This window comes from Panthera tigris, chromosome A3 (genome assembly GCF_018350195.1).
Source record: "Panthera tigris isolate Pti1 chromosome A3, P.tigris_Pti1_mat1.1, whole genome shotgun sequence".
Lineage (NCBI taxonomy): Eukaryota > Metazoa > Chordata > Mammalia > Carnivora > Felidae > Panthera > Panthera tigris.
In genome coordinates, this window is record NC_056662.1 from 119,664,541 (window position 1) to 119,687,540 (window position 23,000).

The 23,000-nt window shown below is 45.3% G+C and overlaps 1 protein-coding gene across 2 annotated transcripts in view; it reads left to right on the plus strand.

Annotated features, from left to right (window-relative positions):
• DNAJC27 (DnaJ heat shock protein family (Hsp40) member C27) overlaps positions 1 to 20,496 on the plus strand; it is a 52,229-nt gene extending 31,733 nt beyond the window's left edge. Inside the window, exon 8 of one of the 2 annotated variants that reach the window (XM_042982361.1) lies at positions 19,873 to 20,496. The gene's annotated coding sequence lies outside the window, so the exon portion shown is untranslated. Of the gene's footprint in view, positions 1 to 6,168; positions 6,390 to 19,872 lie in introns of those variants that run through there. The other variant, XM_042982360.1, reaches the window with a different exon arrangement.
• The last annotated feature ends 2,504 nt before the right edge of the window (positions 20,497 to 23,000 follow it).

Genomic DNA, 23,000 nt, shown 5'->3' on the forward strand with positions numbered 1-23,000 from the left:
ATGAAAACTAGTTTCACATAGAGAAACACATTCTCTTGCCATAGTCTCCTCCTCAGTATCCAAGGAATGGATGAAGATCAAGTATATCGAGACTGACCATTCTTCCAGAGCTTACTGAAACTAGTCTCACTGTTTGACCCATATTATCATCAATCTCGGTACGTTACTCATACTGTTAGCTGTGACCACCCTGCACTAATTGGGGCTTTAGGGTACATAAAATTTTACTGTCTGTGAATTTTAAACGACTATCCCATATTGATCACCAAACAGCATTCACCTTCTACCTAAGAAGAAAAGCCAGTTTGGCTTAACTCAGGCCCTTTGCAGTCTTCTGGATTCTTCTCTCCAAAGCAGCTTCACTTTGTGTGGCTGCACTAGGGCTGCATTGAGCTTGTTGTCTGGAAACCAGAGCATTGTTTTCTAGTATGACTTTTCATCTTGGTGATATTGAAAATGCTTCTTTTTTTACGAATTGAGTTCGATATATGATTTCCTGGGGATTTTGCTCTGGACTTTTAATTTTAAATAGCTTCCGGGACTACAGAATTCCAACCCAAAATTTTTGCGAATTTAAATTTTGCTTAAGGCCTTCATCATGCCTAAAGTAATTAAATGTAGATGTATTCTTGCAACAGAGGTAGAGTCATGTAAACGAGGGATTGTGCATGGTGGTGTCAGCCGACATTGACGTGACAGCTCAGAGTATGTGGCCCTGTATAAAGCCTGTGCCGGGTTCATCACTGTTACTGAAGACCAGACTGGTCACCTCATTCAACTACGTTGTGCAGATGAGCAGAGAGGTCTTGTGCTTCCATTCCTATACGAGTGACTTGTTGGAATTTAGCCTGATTTTGGTTCTTACGTCTTGGAACTCAGTTCCCAATACCTTCATTATTCATGTGAAGGGTGGCTGTGGACGACTTCATTTATGTAAAAGAAAGAAGAGAAGAAAGTTAAACTTTAGGGTCCTAGAATTGGTCCGAGTGCCAGAATCCTCGAGTAGAATATTAAGGAATAATAAAGCATGATTTGCAATGCAAAGGTTTTCGATACAAACTTCATTCAAAACTTCGTAGACCTCTGTGCATTAATTTAAATTCTTGGTATAAACGTGTACTTTATAGTTCAACTTGATTAAAGTCCTTCAGCCTTGTTAATCCTTCATTTAGGATTTCAAAATACATCGGTGAGAGTAACAAGTAGCAGAATCATTCCATCGGCTAAAAAAATTTGATGGAGAATTTCGTTTTTCAGAAAAGAATGAAAAGTTTTGAACAGCTCTTATCAAAGAAAAGCCATTACCTCCACGTCTGAGTCACCAAGAATTAACAGTTTTAAAGCTTGTTAGAAATCCCTTGAGGCCTTTCCAACTAATTGCCCATCCTACCTAAGCACTTTAACATACACCCTCCTGTGTCCCCCTCCTTTTCCCTTTGTGGCTTCTTTTGAATTGATGTTCTCAGCTGTCAACACTTTTTTTTTACTCCAGCTCATCGTTTCATTTCTTCACACAGATGTGTCCTTGGCTCTGTTAGCCTGTTAGCTTAAAAGTCCAGGCCTAGAGTTTTGTGCTGCTACCCGGGATAAATTGCTGTAATTCTATAGGTTGCACACTATTCTTTAAGGCTTACATTTACCTCAGGAAACTTACCCTAGTATGTGCTCATGCATTGAATTCTCAACTGGTAAATAATTTCTTTATATCCATGAATAAGCCAGTACCTAGTTCACTGTTAGTTAAAAGAGCCATAGATAAGGCAGCTAAGTTTCTGAAAGAAAGCCAGAGTACGTAAGCAGCCCCCAGGAGCCCTGAATCAGTAGTGCAGTAGCTGCTCCCCAGAGAACAGTGACCCCGGCGGGGGGGGGGGGGGGGGAGGGAGGTATTTCAGTCCCAAGTTAGAAAGGGTGGAGCCGTGTGCAGATTGCCTCTGACAGTGACAGTGACAGTGCCCTTCTCAAAAGTAATTTCTGTAGGCGCTGGAATGTCACTCCCTTCTCCGCTGCACTCCATCTAGCTCACTCTCAGTCTGCCAATGTTTTTGTAAAACTTTGGAAAATGAGTTTAGCTGCGAAATATAGCTACCCACCTTCCCTTGCAAGTTTTGCAAAGTGAAGAAAGGTTCACACTTCTCATATTTGGTACTTAGCACAACTGTAAGTCAGTAATGTTTGCACATTGGTTTTTCCATTAAACATTTCTAGAAAAAACAAAAAGTTTAAATTTGTGATGTGGGTAAGTTAGATTGTGTCTAACAAGCAGTGCAATATTAAGCCGTGCCAAAAAGGCTCTGTTGGTGAAATGACTTGTTGGCAGGTCGGACGGCGTGGGTTAGTGCCCTGCGTTGATTTCCCACGGGGCGATCGTCCCCTCTGACTGTGAATGCAGAGTCTCTAAAGAAACCCTTTGCTCTTACGAGGTAATTTACATATTTGCTTTCTGTCGAAATAACTGAAAATGTTAGATCCAACAGTTGTTTATGTCTTGTATAGAGAGTGTCATATGTATTTAAGTTGTGTATTTTTATAAAATAAAGCCAAAAATCAAACATCGGTCCGTGGGCTGCACTTACTTGTTGAGACACTGGTCTTTCCTGTCTAACGTACTAGCCTAGAAGCAGTCCAGTCCCTCACCAACTGAGACCTCAGAGCAGACATCCTGCCTGAGTTTCCGGTTGGTAAATGGAGGAAATTTTATTCATCAATCCGTCAGGCAGTTCTAACCTTGTTAAGTTATGGTAAAAGTGTTCGGATCTCTTAAAGATCATGTTTGCCTTTTTCACTCAGATGAAACTGTTATCCTATTTTAATAACTGGTCCCTGGAAGCAAGAATCCTTAAGTAATAGACTGTTGTGAACCCAGAATTTGAAAGGGGAAGCCTGGTAGGGCCAACCCACAGAAGGCGGTGTATCTCTGGAGCTTTCAAACGAGAGCTGTAATTTTCATTGTGAACAATGTATGCTCTCACCTGAGAATGGCCGCCACTGTTTGGGGGGAACTGCTCTACCCTACATACTGCTAGCGTGCTCGCAAGGGGAGCCACCAGATTCTCCAGTGAACCACCCTTGCTCCCTAGCCAGTCCATGGGATGGGAATGTCACCCCAGCTGAACCGACTGGCATCCTTCTCTCAGTTCTAATTGGAGCTAGGAAAGCAAACTTCCTCTCAGGAGAGGAAAGTAAGATAGGAGGAGTCCTGCTGATGCCAGCGACCGTGATTCCAACGTCATGGAGGAAATTTTGAAAGGTTGAAGCAGACAGCCTTTTTAAAAATGTTTTATTTATTTTTGAGAGAGTGCAAGCAGGGGAAGGGGAGAGAGAGAGGGGGACGGAGGATCCGAAGCAGGCTCCACTCTGACAGCAGTGAGCCCCATGTGGGGCTTGAACCCACAAGCCATGAGATTGGGACCTGAGCCAGAGTCTGAAGCTCAACTGACTGAGCCACCCAGGCGCCCCCATAAAGCCGACATTCTTAAAGACACAGAGTCCTGGTCCCCGAAGTGTCCTGGGCTGGTTGTCCTTCAAACCCATATGCCACCCCAGAATGCGTCCCACAAATCTCCAACCACTGCATTCTGCTTAGGCTAGTTGGAGTTTGCTTTCTGTTAACTGAAACTAAAAGAATATTAGAAGATAGTAGACTTCAAGGATTCTAAGCAAGGATGAGAAAGCTATGGTCTGTAGACTGGTACATTTGGTAGGTGTATTACAACATTTATATATTATAATATATCCAATTACTTGATGTTTCTCAACTGGAGCCTTTGGCTGTGTCTTAAACCAATAGTAGCCAGTTGTAAACTTAAAAGAAAAATTAGGTTTATTCAATTTGTTTCAGAAGCAAAATTTTACCTATCAGGGGCACTTGTAATTTCTTAAATTTCCTTAAATTTTAAAGTATTCACTTGCCTTGCATATATTAAGCACCTGCTATGTGTCAGGCCCTGTTCTAGGCACTGAGTACATAACTGAGCTCAGAACCAACAAAACTCCCTGCGCTACGGCGCTTAGTGCTGTAGTGTGCTGTGTGTGTGTGTGAAGTTTTGAAGAAAGGTTCTTTTTTTTCTATAGGCTTATTTGCTATAGGTTTATTTCTAAAGAGGCAAGTTTGCACTTTTTCAGAAGTCTTCAAGATATGCAGCTTCTGATTGCTTCTATATACTGAAGATCATGTAGGTTGTTTAAAGCCGTATTAAGGTTTTTTGGAGAACTTAATCATTATCATACAACGTTCAGTTTTTCATATTGGACTGGAGGAAATAGTTCCAGACTTAAGGAGGTTCTTTATATATGTTTTATGTCTATAATTAATGTATTCTTTCAAAGCAGTTGATAAGGTTGTATTTATTTGCGGGGAAAATATCTAGAATTTAAGTTGTTTTAGTTAAAATAACATGTACCTCTAATATCCAGTCAAAATTTTGATCAGTTGACTGTTGTAAAGGATGCTATGACTTCAAGAAAATTATTCTCCCTGCATCCAAAACAGTTGGTTGTTAGTGATCATTATAAAATCAACAGAGGCAGCCCGTGACAGCATTTTACCGAGGCAAGAGAAAGTAAAAGTCTCCTATGATCCAGAGAAATTAAGATGTGAGGTGCCTACATGCCTCAGATATCGGAATGTGAACATTCGGCTAGTTTCAGAGTATGAGAGAAAACAAAGGTTAATAAAGTAAATACTAAAGAGAGAAGGCATCTCAGTGGTTCCAAAGGAAAATAAAATGAAAGAAACTATCTCCATTCTGAGTAGCAAAGGAGCAAGTAGAAAAGCCCCAAGTCAGTGTTTGTCAGATTTTTTTTTAAGGACAGAACCCTATATTTCTTTTTTTTTTTTTTTTAGGTATGGTAGCTTTTTAAAAAAATTTAATTTATTCTTATATTTTTTAATTTACATTCAAGTTAGTTAGCATCTAGTGCAACAATGATTTCAGGAGTAGATTCCTTAATGCCCCTTGCCCATTTAGCCCATCCCCCCTCCCACCACCCCTCCAGGAACCCTCAGTTTGTTCTCCATATTTATGAGTCTCTTCTGTTTTGTCCCCTTCCCTGTTTTTATATTATTTTGCTTTCCTTCCCTTATGTTCATCTGTTTTGTATCTTAAAGTCCTCATATGAGTGAGGTTATATTTGTCTTTCTCTGACTAATTTTGCGCCGCATAATACCCTCTAGTTCTATCCACGTAGTTGCAAATGGCAAGATTTCATTCTTTTTGATTGCAGAGTCATACTCCTGTATATACCACGTCTTCTTTATCCATTCATCCATCGATGGACATTTGGGCTCTTTCCATACTTTGGCTATTGTTGATAGTGCTTCTATAAACACTGGGATGCATGTGTCCCTTTGAAACAGCACACCTGTATCCCGTGGATAAATGCCTAAAAGTGCAATTGCTGGGTCGTAGGATAGTTCTATTTTTCGTTTTTTGTGGAACCTCCATTCTGTTTTCCAGAGTGGCTGCACCAGTTTGCATTCCCACCAGCTGTGCAAAAGAGATCCTCTTTCTCCACATCCTTGCCAACATCTGTTGTTGCCGACAGAACCCTATATTTCTAGTGAACTCCAACATGGGATCCCTGTATATAAAACATCTAAGAGCAATGTTTTATGAGGATAAGTTTGTAAGTTGACAGTTTTAACATCAGTCCTCATGAAAGCAACCAATCAGGCAGTTCTGCCTCCCAGGGGAGATGGCAGGGTTTCCACCAGAAGATGAATCCCCATGCCCTTCCCTCCTGCTCACAAACGCTGGTTGGGGGAGCACCTCACCCAAGAGGGTGATCAGCCTCCAGGAAACACTGTTACGAGCTGCTGTCAGGCAGTCTGTACAGCTGGCAGGCTGGTCAGGGACTCTGGTGACCTTTTAGACCTAAGGGAAAGCACCATGGCTTTGTGTAGCGAGGCAAAGAGCTGAGCTGCAAGTCCTAAGAAATGAACAAGACTTCTAGGGGCTGCGGCTCCCAAAAGAAGAGGAAGAAAGAAAGGCCAGATAAGAAGAGGCAGAAGGCTGGGGTCCTGGGAAGGATAGTTGGAAAGATCCTAGATACTAAAAATTATTAGATATCAGGGAATATTAGAGAGCCACAGAGAAGTGCTGGTAACAAAGACAACCAAAGGACTTTTAAGAAGACGGTATGTTTTATTATGTGATCACCATTTTACAGATGAGAAAACTGACGCTCAGAGAGGTTAAGTGACTTGCTCCAGGCCACACAGGAAGCTATTCAAATCTGCTTGCCCAGCTTCAGAACCCAGGCTCCCAGTCTATGCTATCAGCCTCAGGATCAAAATTTTAAAATATTCTGCTTTACACTCGTAAGTAATATTGTACCCTCTTGTACCATGTTGCTTAAATGAAATAAATAGGTTGTATTTTTTTAAAGACCGTGAAGGTACAATTTTCCTTGTAATGACACAAGTTTATATCCTACATGTGTGCACAGGAATGAAGGAAACTTCTTTCTGAGGGTGTGCAAGCCAAGAGGGAGTTAGCATGGCAACTTAAGTAAACAGTGTGTTAAAATGTGGAATATAGGGGCGCCTGGGTGCCTCAGTCAGTTAAGTATCTGACTCAGCTCAGATGATGATCTCGCAGTTCGTGAGTTCGAGCCCTGCATCAGGCTCTATGCTGACAGTGTGGAGCCCGCTTCAGATCCTCTGTTCTCCTCTCTCTCTGTCCTTCCCCTGCTCGCGCTCTATCTCTCAACAATAAATAAACATTAAAAAAAAGAAACCCAGAGTCCAAAAAGAATAAAACAAAACAAAATGAAACAAGGACTACAGTACATTTGGATATATTTATTAACAAGTTTTTTTTTTTCAGTGAGATTTTGAATAAACCCATGCAGAAACTCTGATGCCTCTCAACAGCTTGAAAATCACGTCCTAAGGGACATCCACCCAAGTCAGCAACTGAAGGGTAAAATAAGCCTGAGAATCTGAGAGATAGATCCTTTGCAGCACGTGTCAGCCTAAGGGCTTTGCTTCTAGGTGATTTTCACACCCTTATTTATTCTCTTGTCATGGTTAGAACCCTGTGAAGCCCTAAAAGGGCAGTTTCCCTCCCCCACCATCCCATAGTCCCGGCCTTTTGTGTTAGAATCACTAGCACCACTGGAGGAAAGAAGGTTTCTACTCACCAAACTGTCCACAGTGATTGTTTAGGGAGTGGGCTTTAGGGGATGAGGTTAGGATAGTTTGACTTTCTACCCTGTTGTCTATATTATTTGTATTTTCTCAATGAATATAAACTGTTTTGGTCATTTAAAAAGTTAAATGAGGGGTGCCTGGGTGGCTCCGTCGGTTGAGCATCCAACTTCGGCTCGGGTCATGATCTCATGGTTTGTGGGTTCAAGCCCCGTGTCGGACTTTGTGCTGACAGCTCAGAGCCTGGAGCCTGCTTCAGATTCTGTGTCTCCTTTTCTCTCTGCCCCTCTCCCACTCACCTCTGCCTTTCTGTCTCAAAAATAAGATAAAACATAAAAAAAAAAAAAAAGTTAAATGCAACGACAAAAAGCTAGATGTGGTACCACTTAAAAAAAAAGAGAGAGAGAGACTCACTCTAAACTGTTTGTGGCAACCTCTAAGTAGGGTGGCTCTGGGCTGTAATTAAATCCAACTTCTTGACATTAGTAGGAACTTTATCCTAAAAGAGAAAAAATCTTTTAGTTTCTTAAAAGTTTGTTTGAAGAGCTAACATAGCAATCAGTGCTGTCTGACTGGAATTTCAAATTCGCTTAATGTAGTCACGTATCCATGAATTCACTCTCATATAACACAGAAAGGGCAGAACTGAAATGGGAAGGCTGGGATAGAGCCTTATCTCTCCTATTAATTAAGAGAGCAGCCTTGGGCAAGTAGGTTCACCTTCTGAGGTGCACTTTCCTCGGTTATTATATGAGGCTGTTGACTAAAGAACATTAAATAACACCTAAGGTCCTTTCTAAAGACCATTACTCTCTGAAATTTGACAAAGGCCATAAATTCCAGGCCCCCAGACCTCTTGTAAATAATTCTATTGTAACACCGCCACTCCGAAGAAAGAGAAGGAAAAGGAAAAGAAAAATGATTTTAGAAAAATGTTAGTGAACTAGGCTCTTCCTAAAGTTAGGAATAATAGGCATTGTTGAACCCTTTCATTTCCTTTCATAAAGAACACCTTAAACTCCCGCTACACATGGTTGTGATTTCTGCTCACTTTACAAAGGCAAAAGGTGTTGGGAACTTTTAGGAATAAGTCCACAGAGACCCAGATGTTCAAAGACATTCTCTATTCCTATGAAATGGAAGTCATCTTGGGTCCTGAGGTCACATTTTCCACCAAAGGTGGGAACACTTAAAATTTGCCTCTTAAGGCAAGTTAGTCACTTCTGGGTTTAAACATGATCAACTCTAGATTAAAACCCAGTAAATTTAAGACCCCTGCCTCCTCATACTTCTACCCCCTTCTTTCTCCGATGGGATCTAGACTTGGGGAAAAGGGTGCCTTACTTCTCATCTTGGCCAAGGGAAGCATTGTGGGGCCCTCGTGCTGTCCCCACACCAGTGGCCTCGCTGTGCTCTAGCAGACCCCACCTGGTGTGCCATCTGCTGCTAACGTCACAGTCCTGCCCTGGCCTCCAGACTTGAGGTCCAAGTGCTCGTCCTCCTGGTTGTCCAGCTGGCTCTTGGCCTCCTCTGCCTTGCTCCCTGGGCCTCTTAGCACCTCTGTGCCCTGCCCACCTGGAGGGTGGATAACTCCAGGCCACCTTCCCCCCAGCCCCGCCATGAGGCCCAGGCCCTGGGGCCCCTTTCAGTCGTCACCACTCTGACTCTGGTGTCCTGTCAGATGCAACTTCACACCAGGCTTACCCTGGAAATTGCAGCCTCCCAGGCTTCCCCTTGGAAGCCCCCTGGAACTTTTCTATCTGGCCCTAGGGATTACTGGTGTGCTGGTAAACTGGATCTTGGGGAGGGGTGCAAGGAAACTCTGATTTGTAGCTTTTGCCCAGCTTCCGTCGTGTAAGTGCTCTCATCATGGTTGATTTCAAGCTAGGAAGATACACCACTGAGCTTTCATGGGCAAACTCCAACCTGGTGCTGCTTACTCCAAGACAGCGTGGGAATGTACGGGCAGAGGCATCTCTGTGCATGCCCGCACATTGAAGCAAAGACCCTCCCCTTTCATCTTGTCTTCTCAACTAGATTGTCAGCTCTTTGGGGCAGGATTACATCTCACAGCCTATCTCCCAAAGCACTTCTCACAGTGACTTGCAGGAGGCACTCAGTACTTATGACCAATTACACTCTTTAACAAAATTGCCACTAAGGACTTTTTCTAATTCAATTTTCTTTTTTTTACTAAAGTACCACTGACATACAATATCCTATTAGTTTCAGGGGTATGTCATAGCGAATTGATCCTTTTATACATTATGAAATGATCCCCGTGTTGACTAGGTGCCATCTGCTCTTAAAACCTCACTGTTTTTGCTATTAGAGTTATGAAGGTGGCTCACTTCTTGTGATTTTCCCTAAAGACCAGATGGAATTAGTCCAATGACCCACAGTTCCTCAACCCTGCACCTGAGAGCATGCCTGCCATTATTGCCATAGAATTTTTAAAACAGCAAGGTATGGGGGTTCGTGAAATGTATTTAGTGGGAAGGATTTGGTTGAAATCAAATGAATTTATATCATGGTTTAAATTACTAGGCAGGAAGACCTAACTTAACTCACCGGCAGCCTCCAATCAGCCTTATAAGTGGGCATTAAGTGTTTGATAGTCTTTTTAGCTTGAAGTGTATGATTCATTGTAAGAAAGACCGATGAAACACCTACTATTTGCAAAGTAGGTGCTTTAGGAACTGAGGAAATGTATAGGACAAAGATTCTGGAAGTGGGATCTGGGACCAGCAGCCCGGGCCGCCTCTGCCCCGTCCTTTGTCCCAAGAGACTGAGCTAGGGATTGCTTAGAGCCTAGCTCGGTGCACCTGTGCAGTCAAAAAGAGAACAGATCTGGGAAGTAACTCTTCTTTTCCTCCCTCCTCAAACACCTACTCTTGCAAGCCTTCTGTTGCCCCATGGGATAAAGTCAGAGTTCCTACTGTTTACTGAGCACTTACTATAGATCAAGTACTTTCTCAGCAATTTAAAAGCATTTTTTAAGTGTTTATATTTGAGAGAGAGACAGAGACAGAGACAGAGTGTGAGCAGGGGAAGGCCTGAGAGAGAGGGAGACACAGAATCTGAAGCAGGCTCCAGGCTCTGAGCTGTCAGCACAGAGCCCTATGCAGGGCTCAGACTCACAAACTGTGAGATCATAACCTGAGCCAAAGTTGGACACTTAACCGACTGAGCCACTCAGGCGCCCCTAAAAGCATTTTATTTCAGTCTCACAATGACTTTTTAGGATAAAGATTTTATCCCCATATTATGGATAAGGAAATGTGCTCAAAACAGTTAAGTACATTATCTAATACCATAGTGTATTATTGCCTTATGGTCCCTCCAAAGATATGTCCATTCAGAACCTGAGAATATGACTTTATTTAGAATAGAATCTTTTCGTATGTCATTAGGGTAAGGATCTTGAGATGAGATCAGTCTGCATGAGGGTGGGCCCTAAACCCATTAAGAATCCTTACAAGAGAAGGGGAAAGAGACAGACACGCAGGGAAGAGGAGGCCATGTGAAGACTGAGGCAGAGACTGGAGTTAGCGGCAAGCTGAGGACGGCCGGTGGTTGCGGGCAGCTACCAGGAGCCAGGGGAGGGGCAGAAATGGATTCTCCCTCAGAGCCTCCAGAGGGAACCAACCTTACTGATTTGGACTTGATTTTGGACTTTTGGTCTTTAGAAGTGTGAGAGAATCAATTTCTGCTGTTTTAGGCCTCCCTCCCAGTTTGTAAAATGTGCAATGGTGGCCATGGGAAACTAATACAATCATTGAGCTACTCCAAGAGTGGCACCTGTGTTCAGCCCGGGGCCTGACTTCAGAGCCCTTGCCATTCTCCACAACACCGCACGGCCCTGGCCTGGTATAATCCAGCCTCCTTCTAGCTTCTGTCTCTTTACCCTCCCGTGTGCTCTAGGCAAGGTCAACTTCTTGGTGTTCTCCATATATGTTGTTCTGTTCATGGCTTTGTGCCATTGTAACTGCTATCCCGTTGACTTGACATGCTGTTATGGACTGAATGTTGTCCCCCCCACACCGGGTTCATATGTTGAAGCCCTAACCCCCAGCATGGTGGTATTTGGAGGTGGGAGTATTTGGAGGTAATTAGGTTTAGATGAGATCATGAGGATGGAGCTTCCTCTATCCACCAAGTGAACACACAGTAAGGAAGCAGCCATCTGCAAGCCAGGAAGAGAGCCCTCACCAAGAACTAAATCTGCTGGCAGATTTAGTTGATCTTGATCTTGGACTTCTAGCCTCCAGAACCTTGAGAAATAAGCGTGTGTTGTGTAGGTCCCAGATCTGTGGTATTTTGTTCTAGCAGCCTGGGCTGACTAAGGCACATATTCCTTTCCCCTCTCCTCTTTGCCTGGCAAACTCTTAGTGAACTTTTATATCCAGCTCAAATGCCTCCGTCTCTGAATTTTTTTCTAGACTCACCTCTGCTCCTCAGGTACATTTAGTAGATTTTCTCCTTAGCAGGGCAAGGTGTCCTCAATGTATTACTTCTTGGCAGATGAGGACTTTATCTTTTCTATCTTTGTGTCTTAAGTGCCTAATAAAAGCATAATAAGTATTTGATGAATGAATGAATGAGTGACCTATGTTGCTGTACTGTAGAATAGGTTGTAGATCCTTCAACCACACAATTCCCAACAGATTATGAAACAAGTTACAGAATACAATTGAATGTTGATTTATTTTATTTTTTTAAATTTTTTCTTTTTTTTTTAACGTTTTTATTTATTTTTGAGACAGAGAGAGACAGAGCTTGAATGGGGGAGGGGCAGAGAGAGAAGGAGACACAGAATCGGAAGCAGGCTCCAGGCTCTGAGCCATCAGCCCAGAGCCCGACGCGGGGCTCGAACTCACAGACTGTGAGATCGTGACCTGAGCTGAAGTCGGATGCTTCAACCGACTGAGCCACCCAGGCGCCCCTGAATGTTGATTTAAAAGGAGGCCCAAGTGAGAGTAAGAAAATAAAAGAGTGTGGGTGCCCTTAGCACCCAAATATGTTGCTCATTAACCAATCAAATCTTGGTGTAGTTTTCTTGATGAAATTTGTCTAAGTGTTTCCCTAGTTTGTGGAAGTTCTTCACAAAATTGATAAGAGAGTTGGCTTTGCCAGGAACCAGGCCTGGCCTTTGAGAGGCACCAAAACCGACACTGTCGATGGCCTACCCAATCACCATTCATCCTTCTTCCTTGCTGGCAGATTCCTAATGTTATCCAGGTACGTGTCCCTCACTGTGTGGCTCAGTGGTAAATCATGAGTGATTGAAACTGTCCACAATGGTATCATTTCTATTGCCAGTGATTGGTTTGGAAGTGGGCATGTGACCCTGCCTTGGTCAAAGGACATAATGGGCATTCTTCTGGGGAGATTTGGGGAAGAATTTTGTACTCCCAAAAAGAAAGGCATAGGAGAAAACTGTTCCTCTTCTTGTATAGTACAATGTCATATCTACAAATGATGCCGGACTGTGGTGCCATCTTGCAGCCATGGGGAATGTTACCTTAATGATGGCAAAGCTGATATGCTAAGGGTGGCAGGGCAGAAGATGGAAAGTCACATGAACCTTAAAGATGGTATTGAGCCATTGAATAACTAACCTTAAACCTGTTCTGTCCAAAGAGTGGGTAGAGGTCCTATACAAAAACTTGTTATAAAAGTAATACATTTCTCTACCATTTAAGCCATTTTGAATTGAGTTTGGGATTATTAAGAGAGAAATCACCCCTTGGGGCGCCTAGGTAGCTCAGTCGGTTAAGTGTCTGACTTCAGCTCAGGTCACGATCTCGCGATCTCGCAGTCCGTGAGTTCAAGCCCCGCGTCGGGCTCTCTGGGCTGATGGCTCAGAGCCTGGAGCCTGCTTCCGATTCTGTGTCTCCCTCTCTCTCTGCTCCTCCCCCGTTCATGCTCTGTCTCTCTCTGTGTCTCAAAAGTAAATAAACGTTTAAAAAAAACATTTAAAAAAAAGACAGAAATCACCCCAACAACTATCATCTAACCCAACTGCCAAAAATGTTGCTGGCCCCACCCTGGGAGAGATATCTGAGAACACCATCATTTTCAGTGTATTAAAGACAATTTCTGCATAAAACTACAAATTTTACCCTTGAGAGGGATAAATCACCAAGCTTTTAACACCTTTGAATTTATTCATTTATTCCTAAGCATTCCTTTCTCCAAGCATTTATTTAGTGTCTTTTCTATGCCAGTCACTCTGCTATACTCTGGGATAAAAATATAATGAACAATAAGTTTCAACTTATAGCTAACATCTAAATCCTTCACATCTTTCTCTCTAAAGCTATTTAAATGTGCAGCTGACCTTTGAACAGCATGGGGGGTTAGGAACACCAACCTCCACACCGTTAAAAATCTGAGTATGATTTTTGACTCCCCCCAAAGTTAGCTACTCACAGCCTCCTTTTGACCAGAAGCCTTAGCGATAACATAAAGGTTTGATTAACACATATTTTATGTTATTTGTATTAATGCTGTATTCTTATAGTAAAGTAAACCAGAGAAAAGAAAATGCTTTCAAGAAAATCATAAAGGAGAGAAAGAAAGTACATTTACAATACTGTTCTGTATATATTCACAAAAGTCCATTTGTAAGTGGACCCATGAAGTTCAGAACCATGTTACTCAAGGGTCAACTGTATTATTATTTAAAAAACTTTTTTTAATGTTTATTTATTTTTGAGAGAAGAGAAAGAAAGCATGAGCGGGGGAGGGGCAGAGAGAGGGAGACAGAATCTGAAGTAGGCTCCAGGCTCTGAGCTGTCCATAGAGTCCAACAAGGGGCTTGAACCCACGAACTGCGAGATCATGATCTGAGCTGAAGCAGACGCTTAACCAACTCAGTCACCCAGGTGCCCCTGTAAATTATTATTTTTAAACAATGTTTATTTATTAAAAAAATTTTTTTAACATTTATTTATTATTGAGAGACAGAGAGACGCAGAGCATGAGCAGGGGAGGGGCAGAGAGAGGGGGAGACACAGAATCGGAAGCAGGCTCCAGGCTCTGAGCTGTCAGCACAGAGCCCGACGCGGGGCTTGAACTCACAAACTGCAAGATCATGACCTGAGCCGAAGTTGGTCGCCCAACCAACTGAGCCACCCAGGCACCCCAGACAATGTTTATTTATTTATATTTAGACAGAGAGAGAGAGAGAGAGAGAGTGTGTGTGTGTGTGTGTGTGTGTGTGTGTGTGAGCACGTGGGGGAGGGGCAGAGAGAGAGGGAGAGAGAATCCCAAGCAGACTCTGCACTGTCAGTGCAGAGCCCCACGTGGGGCTGGATCCCATGAACCGGGAGATCATGACCTGAGCCGAAATCAAGAGGTGGACGCTTAAGCAACTGAGCCACCCAGGCGCCCCAAATTATTTTTGTTTAAAGGTGTATTTGAACTTAGACTTCATTAAAACAAAAAACAAAAAACAGACCACCTAACTCCCGCTTACGGCTACATTCATACAAAATTACGAACAAGATGCAGTCTCCAGCTCCATCCAGGTTAGCGTCTGTGACTTGTGGAGCAGCTGTTGTTGAGAAGCAAGGAAATGTGGCCCCTGAGAGACGTGCCCCTGCCCTAGGAAAGTGTGAGAAGGGGGCGCGGGCCGAAGCTGAGCCAGGCAGGGAGACGGGAGACGTGCTCACCGCCCCAAGAAGTGACAGCGCAGGAAGGAGAGAGCAGAGGGTTGCCAGCCAGCAGAAAGACTGAGTCAATGCTAGCACCTCCTAAAAATAGCAGAGCATGGTTATAAGCTTTCCTGTCCAAACAGATTTAAAGCTGACAGGTAGCGTGGGCTCTGTGAGGCTGTTAATGAAGGGAAGGGCTAGAGTCATCTTGACCGGAAAGCCTTGCACTGGAGGCTCTGGGTCATCGCTCAGCGGTGAGGAAAGCGGTAGGTTGCCTCCCCCTGGTCGGGGCTGGTTGCACATAAAGACAGAGGCATCCTAGAGGAGGGGTGAGAGACAGACCTGCTGAAACCCATGCTGAACCTATTTCACCAAGATGGGTTTTAATCAAATGAAAAACTTTTAAATTAAAATAAAAACTCTAGGGGCACCCGGGTGGCTCAGTTGGTTGAGTGGCCGACTTTTGGCTTGGGTCATGATCTCGTGGTCCATGGGCTCAAGCCCCGTGTTGGGGTCTGTGCTGGCAGCGCGGAGCCTGGAGCCTGCTTTGGATTCTGTGTCTCCCTCTCTCTCTGCTCCTCCCCTGCTTGTGCTCTATTTCTCTCTGTCTCTCAAAAATAAAGAGATGTTTAAAAAAATCATAAAAACTCTAATAAAAACAAAAAGGGCTAAGCCCTTGATCTGGTTTTGAAAAAGCTTAGCATGTATTCCACTGAAGAGAACATTTTCAGAGAGGTGCCTGGCACCCCCCACGTGGCACAGCAAGGTTGTAAAAAGGATGGCAAAGCGGGTAGCTGACTTCTTTCTGCCAGCGCTTGTGCAGTAAACAGCATCTTTTTTAAGAGCACAAGAGGGAAAACAATGCCAGCATGAATTATTTAACAGCTATAAACGTTACTATCTGTAAAAACACATGAATATGCTTACCCAAAAACCCGTGCGTGTCTAATTTGAGTGCAAATCCACATGACAGCTTCATGTGCGAGGCCTGAGAACTTTGTGGAACGAATCCTAGAGAGCATTACTTAATTTGGACCACTGTCTTCCGGTAGTTTTTATTTTGTGCCTTCTTGCCAGTTTTCCCTTGACAGTCTCTTCCTTTTCCAAACCATCTTTTATTCCAAATCAATCCTCTGAGAGAACGGAGCTGGTCAGGACCTGTCATTTGTCCAAATGAAGCCTCAACAGCTGTAAAGCCCAAACGTAGCAATTCTAGCTCGGCATTCAAGGCCTTCTGTGATCTGGCCCTTTTCTACCTTTCTTGCCTTGCCACGACTTCTCTTTCTACACCCTTCTGCTATCCACCTGCATTCACGATTCCCACACGCTTGCTGGACTTCCCTGCCTCCACGTCTCTGCTCCTGCTGCTCCCTCTCTGCTGGCTGCCCCTTCTTCATTCTGGGCAAATACTCTTCCCCCTCTTCCTTCTCGGGGGCATCCTACTGCACGGAGCCTTTTCTGGTCTCCTTTTTTGAAGCAGACATTATGAATGCTGCTTAGTAAACTTCTGCAAGAAGCTTGACCTGGAAGAAAGAAGATCAGGTGGCAGCTAGAGGGAATGAAGAACCCAGAAGGGTTGTCGTTTGTTTATGATTTAAGATGGGAGCGGCCTTGCCTGTTGACAGGGAAGAGTCAGGAGAGACGGGGAAGGAGCAGAGTGGGGTGTACGGGATGGGCTCCAGGGCAAGGGGAGGGGCCTGCCCTGCACAGGAGGCAGCGACCTCTCCTCTACAATCTCCACTGTACTTTTGGATCATGTATGCTCTGACCTATTCGGGGAGGGGGGGTGCTGGGAAGGCCACTCTGCCTACAAAATACCATCTTTCTTACTCCTTAGTGAAATCTGAAATACCATCTTTCTGACTTATTCTTTTGACCCATGGCTTTGACCATCAATCCAAGGTGTGTGTGTGTGTGTGTGCGCGCGCACACGCACACACATGCATGCATGTGTCTGTGTGTGTACATGTGTGCATCTGTGTGCGTGTCTGCACATGTCTGCATGTGTCTCTGTGTGTGTATTCACGCATGCATCTGTGTGTGCATGTGTGTACGTGTGTGTGCATGTGTGCACATGCATGTATACACGCATGCATCTGCATGTGCACACATGCATGCATCAGTGTGTGCCTGTGTGTACATGCATCTGTGTGTGCATGTGTGTACGTGTGTGTATGTGTGCACATGCATGTATACACGCATGCATCTGCGTGTGCACACATGCATACATGCACCAGTGTGTGCCTGTGTGTACATGCATCTGTGTGTGCATCTGTGTACATGCCTGTGTGCATCTGTGTACATGCACGCATGCATCTGTGTGTGCGTGTGTGCGCATGCATGTATGCACCTGTGTGTGCACATGTGTATGCATCTGTGTGTGCATGTGTGCACATGCATGCATGCGTCTGTGTGTGCGTGTGTAGAGATGACTGTTAGTGGAGTACGTCTCCCTCTTTTGCTTCTACAGAGACCCCCCTGGAGAGCTCTTCTGGCTTCAGTAACTTTCTTCTGGTGAAATGGGGAACAGGAACTGAGCCCCATCTGCTTGGCCCTCTCACTCTGTTCTCATTTGCTAGCTGAGTGAGCGATAGGGTGCATTTTGTTCTCTTACTTCCATATCCCCAGGGCAGGCTCTGCACCTGGAGGGGGGACATTTGGCCACCCCCCATGCCTGGGGCTAGGTGAAGGGGCTCAAGTCCAGAGTGAAGCATTATCACAGACTGTGGCCAAATGTCTGAGCCCCAAGCTCTGACTCACTCCATCCCGGGTGACCTGTGCGCCCCACCTGCCTGCTTCCAGGGTCCGCTTCCTAAGTGGCTCAGAAGCGGGAGCAGGCAGTGGCGGAATTGATGCCTTCAAGACCTCAGCAGTAACGTGTCCATCTCTCCAGCTTCAGGCGGATCACTCTCTGGGATCTGGTCCTAAGAAGAAGAGAAGGTGAGAGGCCCAGACACTGGGAGAAGGGAAGGGAGGGTGCCTTAAAAGACCAAGGGGGACAGATAAACCTCAGCTTTACAGACCTGGGCCTCACTCTGCTCTGACTTGGTAAATATAATCGCGGAAGCTTATACTCAATGTTTCTTATTTTAAGATATGAAAATGGGTCAGCAGCATGCAAATCAAGCTGACCTGAGTCTTTCCTAGTCGGGCTGCAGGCTGCAGAGTCCCCCTGGGTGTCACCCTGTTGTGGGCCTGCTGTCTGGTTTTCGACCCTCCAACTGGGCTGCCTTTCTGCCTCCCAGGCTAGTGACACAACTCTGGATTTGAACAGACATATCTTCTGGCAAAGGCCTAGTCTCTCTCCTGCTTTGCTTTCCCCTGACTCACACCCTGTGGTCTGGCACTAACTTGACCCCTACCCAAGCAGGGGGTCAGGCTACTGAGTCTATCATTCCTCCGGCAATGACTGATAGACTGGGCAGGTCGGATTTCACAGGGCCTGCGTGCCAGGCCCTAGGGTCAGGTGCATGGGTACAAACTTGGCAGTATCCTTTATCTGCTGTGGAACCTCAGGCAAGTTATGAACCTAGTCTCAGTTTTCCCATCTGTAAAATGGACATAATAATCATATTTACATCATAGAACAGTTGTGATGATTACATGAGATAAGGAGCTTAAGACCCAACCAAGAAATATCCTGGATGCTAAGGACTTTAGAATCGAATCTGAAAACAGTAAAACCATAGGAGTTTTTGAGGAAGTGCAAAGTCTAAACCGTGGTTCTGGAAGACAATTCTAATGACAGCATGAAGGGGATTTGGAGAGCCTTGGAATGAATCCCACAAATCTCAGACATCTCTTGTTCCCGACCAGCCTTCCTGGAACAATGGGTCTGTCCTGTTAATGCAGATTAGGTAACATGGAATAAAGGTAGGGAAGATCTCAGGCAGATAGATGAGTTCCTTCTAGAGCTTTTTCTTGCATCAAAAGATTTCAAGGACCTCTTTCCTCTCAGAAAAAAGCACCTTTTCACAGACTTTTTAAAAAAATTTTTTTAACGTTTATTTATTTTTGAGACAGAGAGAGACAGAGCCTGAACGAGGGAGGGGCAGAGAGAGAGGGAGACACAGAATCGGAAGCAGGCTCCAGGCTCTGAGCCATCAGCCCAGAGCCCGACATGGGGCTCGAACTCACGGACCGCGAGACCGTGACCTGAGCTGAAGTTGGACGCTTAGCCGACTGAGTCACCCAGGCGCCCCAATTCACGGACTTTTAAGATGTTTTACAATCTCCAGATTTAACCTGTTAGTGACATTTCGTGCAGCATCAAGATTAGAAACATCTGGGGAAGATTTGTTTAGGAGAAATGAACTAATATGGATCCTTGCTATAGGCAGCATTGCCTGGCCATCCTATCAGGAGCCTACTGTGATAGATGGAACAATGGCCCCCAAACTGTCATTATCCTAATCTCTAGAAACTGTGAGTGTGTTACCTTACATGGCAAAAGGGACTTTGCAAATATGACTTAGGACATTGAGACAGGGAGATCATCCAGGTGGGTCTAACCTAGTCCCATGAGTCCCTAAAATTGGACTTTCCAGGCTCTGTTACGGGGAGATGTGGCTATGGAAGAAAGACCAGAGAGATGTAATATTGCTGGCTTTGAAGATGGAGGAAGGGGGCCATGAGCCAAGGAATGTGGGTGGTCTCTAGAAGCCAGAAAAGGTAAGGAAATAGATTCTCCCCTAGTCTCCAGAAAAGAACGAAGCCCTGCCAAAGCTATGACTTCCACCCGATGAAACCCATTTTGGACTTCTGACCCCCAGAACTGTAAGATGATATGCATTTGTACTATTTAGACACTAAATTTGTTATGGGAGCTATAGGAAAGGAATCCATATACTATGGGCCGGTTTGATGCTAAGCACATGAGAATCAGCAGTTTAAAAAGCCAAAACAAAACGGGGTTTTTTTTTGTGTGGTTTTTTGTGTGTGTGTGTGTGTTGTGTGTGTGTGTGTGTGTGTGTGTGTGTGTGTGTGTTTTGCCAACGGAACTCACATTCCATGGGGACGAAACAAGACTTAGGAACAAATAGTTATACACTGTCATTTCAGGCAGAATGTGCCATGAAGAAAGACGAAGCAGGGTGAGGAGGTGGATGAGAACACATCGTCTGCCCCTGAGAGACTCCGCCAGAGTGGGAGACAGATGAGCAGACCGTCCTCACAGCGGTTCTCGAGGGGCCGCCCCTGCCTGGGGATGAGAGAGGACCTCACAGAGCACATGGCATGGGAAGGGGGTCTTTGAGGATGGGTATCTGGTGGACAACAGGAGGAAAGAAAGATCCAGGCAGAGGAAACGGCATATGCAAAGTGATGAGGGCATGAGAGGGTGCTCGGAACCGTGAGAGCTCTACACGGCTGGAGAGCAGCAGCACAGGCCTGGGTAACGGCGTGGACCTTGGGCGTCTCCAGCATTCCTGGACACAGAGAGAACGAGCCCTCCACGAGCTCTGGAGGCACGATCCAGAGACGGTACCCTATGTCCGTTTCCTTACAGTCTTGTCTTGTACCCCAGAACGGATACAAATTCATGTGTTCCGCTCCCCAATCAATCCCTGATGGTTTCGCGATAAAAATCGTGATTAAAATTACTTGCCGGTTAAATCACTCGACTTCCCTCCAAGGAGAAAAAAACATCACTTCAAGTACAACTGAAGTCTGGGAATAACTATGAGGTGGATTTTGCCACCCCCTGGCATGTCTCCAGGTCATTGAAGAAGCTCTGCAAATGGAAAAGAGGATCCGATGGAATTGTTATTGTTTGTATTTTTAAATTAAAAAAAATTTTTTTAATGTTTATTTTTGAGACAGAGAGAGACAGAGGATGAACGGGGGACAGGCAGAGAGAGAGGAGGACACAGAATCCTTAGCAGGCTCCAGGCTAGGAGCTGTCAGCACAGAGCCCGACATGGGGCTCGAACTCACAAACCGGGAGATCATGCATGACCTGAGCTGAAGTTGGATGCTTAACCTACTGAGCCTCTCAGGTGCCTCAGAAGTGTTATTAAAAAAATTTTTTTAACGTTTATTTATTTTGAGAGAGGGAGAGGGAGGGGCAGAGACACAAAATCTTCAGATTGAAGCAGGCTCCAAGTTCTGAGTTGTCAGCACAGAGCCCGATCTGGGGCTTGAACTCACAAACCACAAGATCATGACCTGAGCCAAAGTCAGATGCTTAACCTGCTGAGCCACCCAGGCTCCCCAGAACTGTTATTTTAATTCAACAAGGTTTATTCATAACCTACCAGGGGCTGGCATCCTAGGTATACAAGTAAACCAAGGCCTTGACCCTGGGCTCAAAGTCCAATGAGTGGGGCAACAGTCATGTAAAATTACAACAAATCCTAGTAGGTGTTAAATACAGGTATAGAAAGTGTACTATTGGATTCTGTCTTAGGTTTCTGTGGGTGTCATAACAAATGACTGCACCCTGGGTGGTTGAAAACAACAGAATTTATTCTCTTGCCATTCTGGAGGCCAGAGGTCCGGAATCAATTGGTCAGCAGGCCTGCACGCCCTCTGGAGTCTCAAGGGGAGAACACCTCCCTGCCTCTTCCAGCTTTTGGTGGCTTCAGGCACTCCCCGGCTTGCGGCCCCTTCCCCTCAACCTCTGCCTCCATCTACACATCATCTCCTCCTCTGTGCCTGTCTCACCTGAGGACACTTATCATTGGATTTAGGGCCATCCAAGCAATCCAGCATGGTGTCATCTCAATATCCATAACCCAATTACATCTGCAAAGACTTTTTTTTTTCCAAGTAAGGTCACATTCACAGGTTCCAGGGATTTGGACATGGATGTACCTTTTTGGGGGCCACCATTCAACCCAAGTAAAAAATGACTGGCGTTCCTTTAGTGCAACTTGAAAGGCAAGGTGATAGCTGAGCACTTCAAAAGTACTATCTTATTTAATCCTAGTATGTGGCAAGGTGGGCAGTCCTCTTAGCTGGGGCAGGGACAGCTAGCGACCGGATTCTCAAAGGAGATGGGGACAAGATCAGATTTGGATTTGGAACAATCGCCCTGGTTTTGGGGGTAGAGAATGGGCCGGGGGGTGAGAAGGGCAGAGGCAAGGGTGATTCCTGAGATGGAGGTGGGGGCTGGGGGGAAGCAGACATGGGGACAGTAGATTGTTTTCATCTGCAGTGAGGGCTTTTCACCAGCGCTCCTTTAGCCCCTCCAGCCTGACCCCTCAGGGGCTCTTTCGGGTGTTGTGACTTCCCACCTGTGAGAGGGACCGTGAAGGTCGGGGCCCCATCTCCTCCCCACCTGGGCCTTCTCTAGCCATCTTTTATTGTTCTAAAATCTTTGTTCCTTCTCATCCCCAGCAGGCCGGGGAGAGGGTTGTTAGCACATATTTCTATGGTGCCTCTTCCCAGAGGGGCCCTGGCTTGAGTGCTTTTGGAAACGTGACATTTCCAGAGGCCCCGGGATTACTCAGCATTCACACATTGCTTCACACTCCATGGGCATGTGTCTTGCCTTCCCCAAATTTAACCTGTCTGGGCCTCAACTTCCTCATCCGGGCTGGGGCAGAATGATGCCTCGAGTCTCTTTCTCTGCCATCTAGGGAGCCACAATTCCACAGGCTGCCTCTGGCTGCTGGCTAAGCACCTGGTCCCCAAGATCAAGTATCCCTTGGTTAGAGAGGCAGCAACTGACTGACTGGAGGAAGCTTCTTGAGGATTCCTGCTTGAGCCTGACTTCTGTGTGGCCAAGAGCACATTCGGCATCCAGCCCCCTCTCTGCCACCCCTAACTGAGGGGTCTCTGAGCCCCAGTTTTCTCACCCACGTAATGCGGGACGTTCATACTTACATCATAAAACTGAAGGAGACAACACAAATCACAGGGCCTGGAAGCACTGTGCTCTCTCTACTCGCTTCCGTCTGCCTATTTGAGAGCTCAAAAGATCCAAGGGCAGCGAGTAGGCCGTGCAGGTGGACAGAACAAGTGGGGCACGGGGACCAGAAGGAGAGGCTGGAGCCACACCCACAGGGCACGTGCTCACACTGCACACACACTCACCCACGTGCATGCTGATCAAACACACTGATCACACATGCTCACTCACACCCATCACATTTGCTCACGCTCACCCTCATGCACATGCACACTGATCACGCACATGCACACTGATCACACACATGCCCACTGATCACACAGGCTCCCAGATGCAA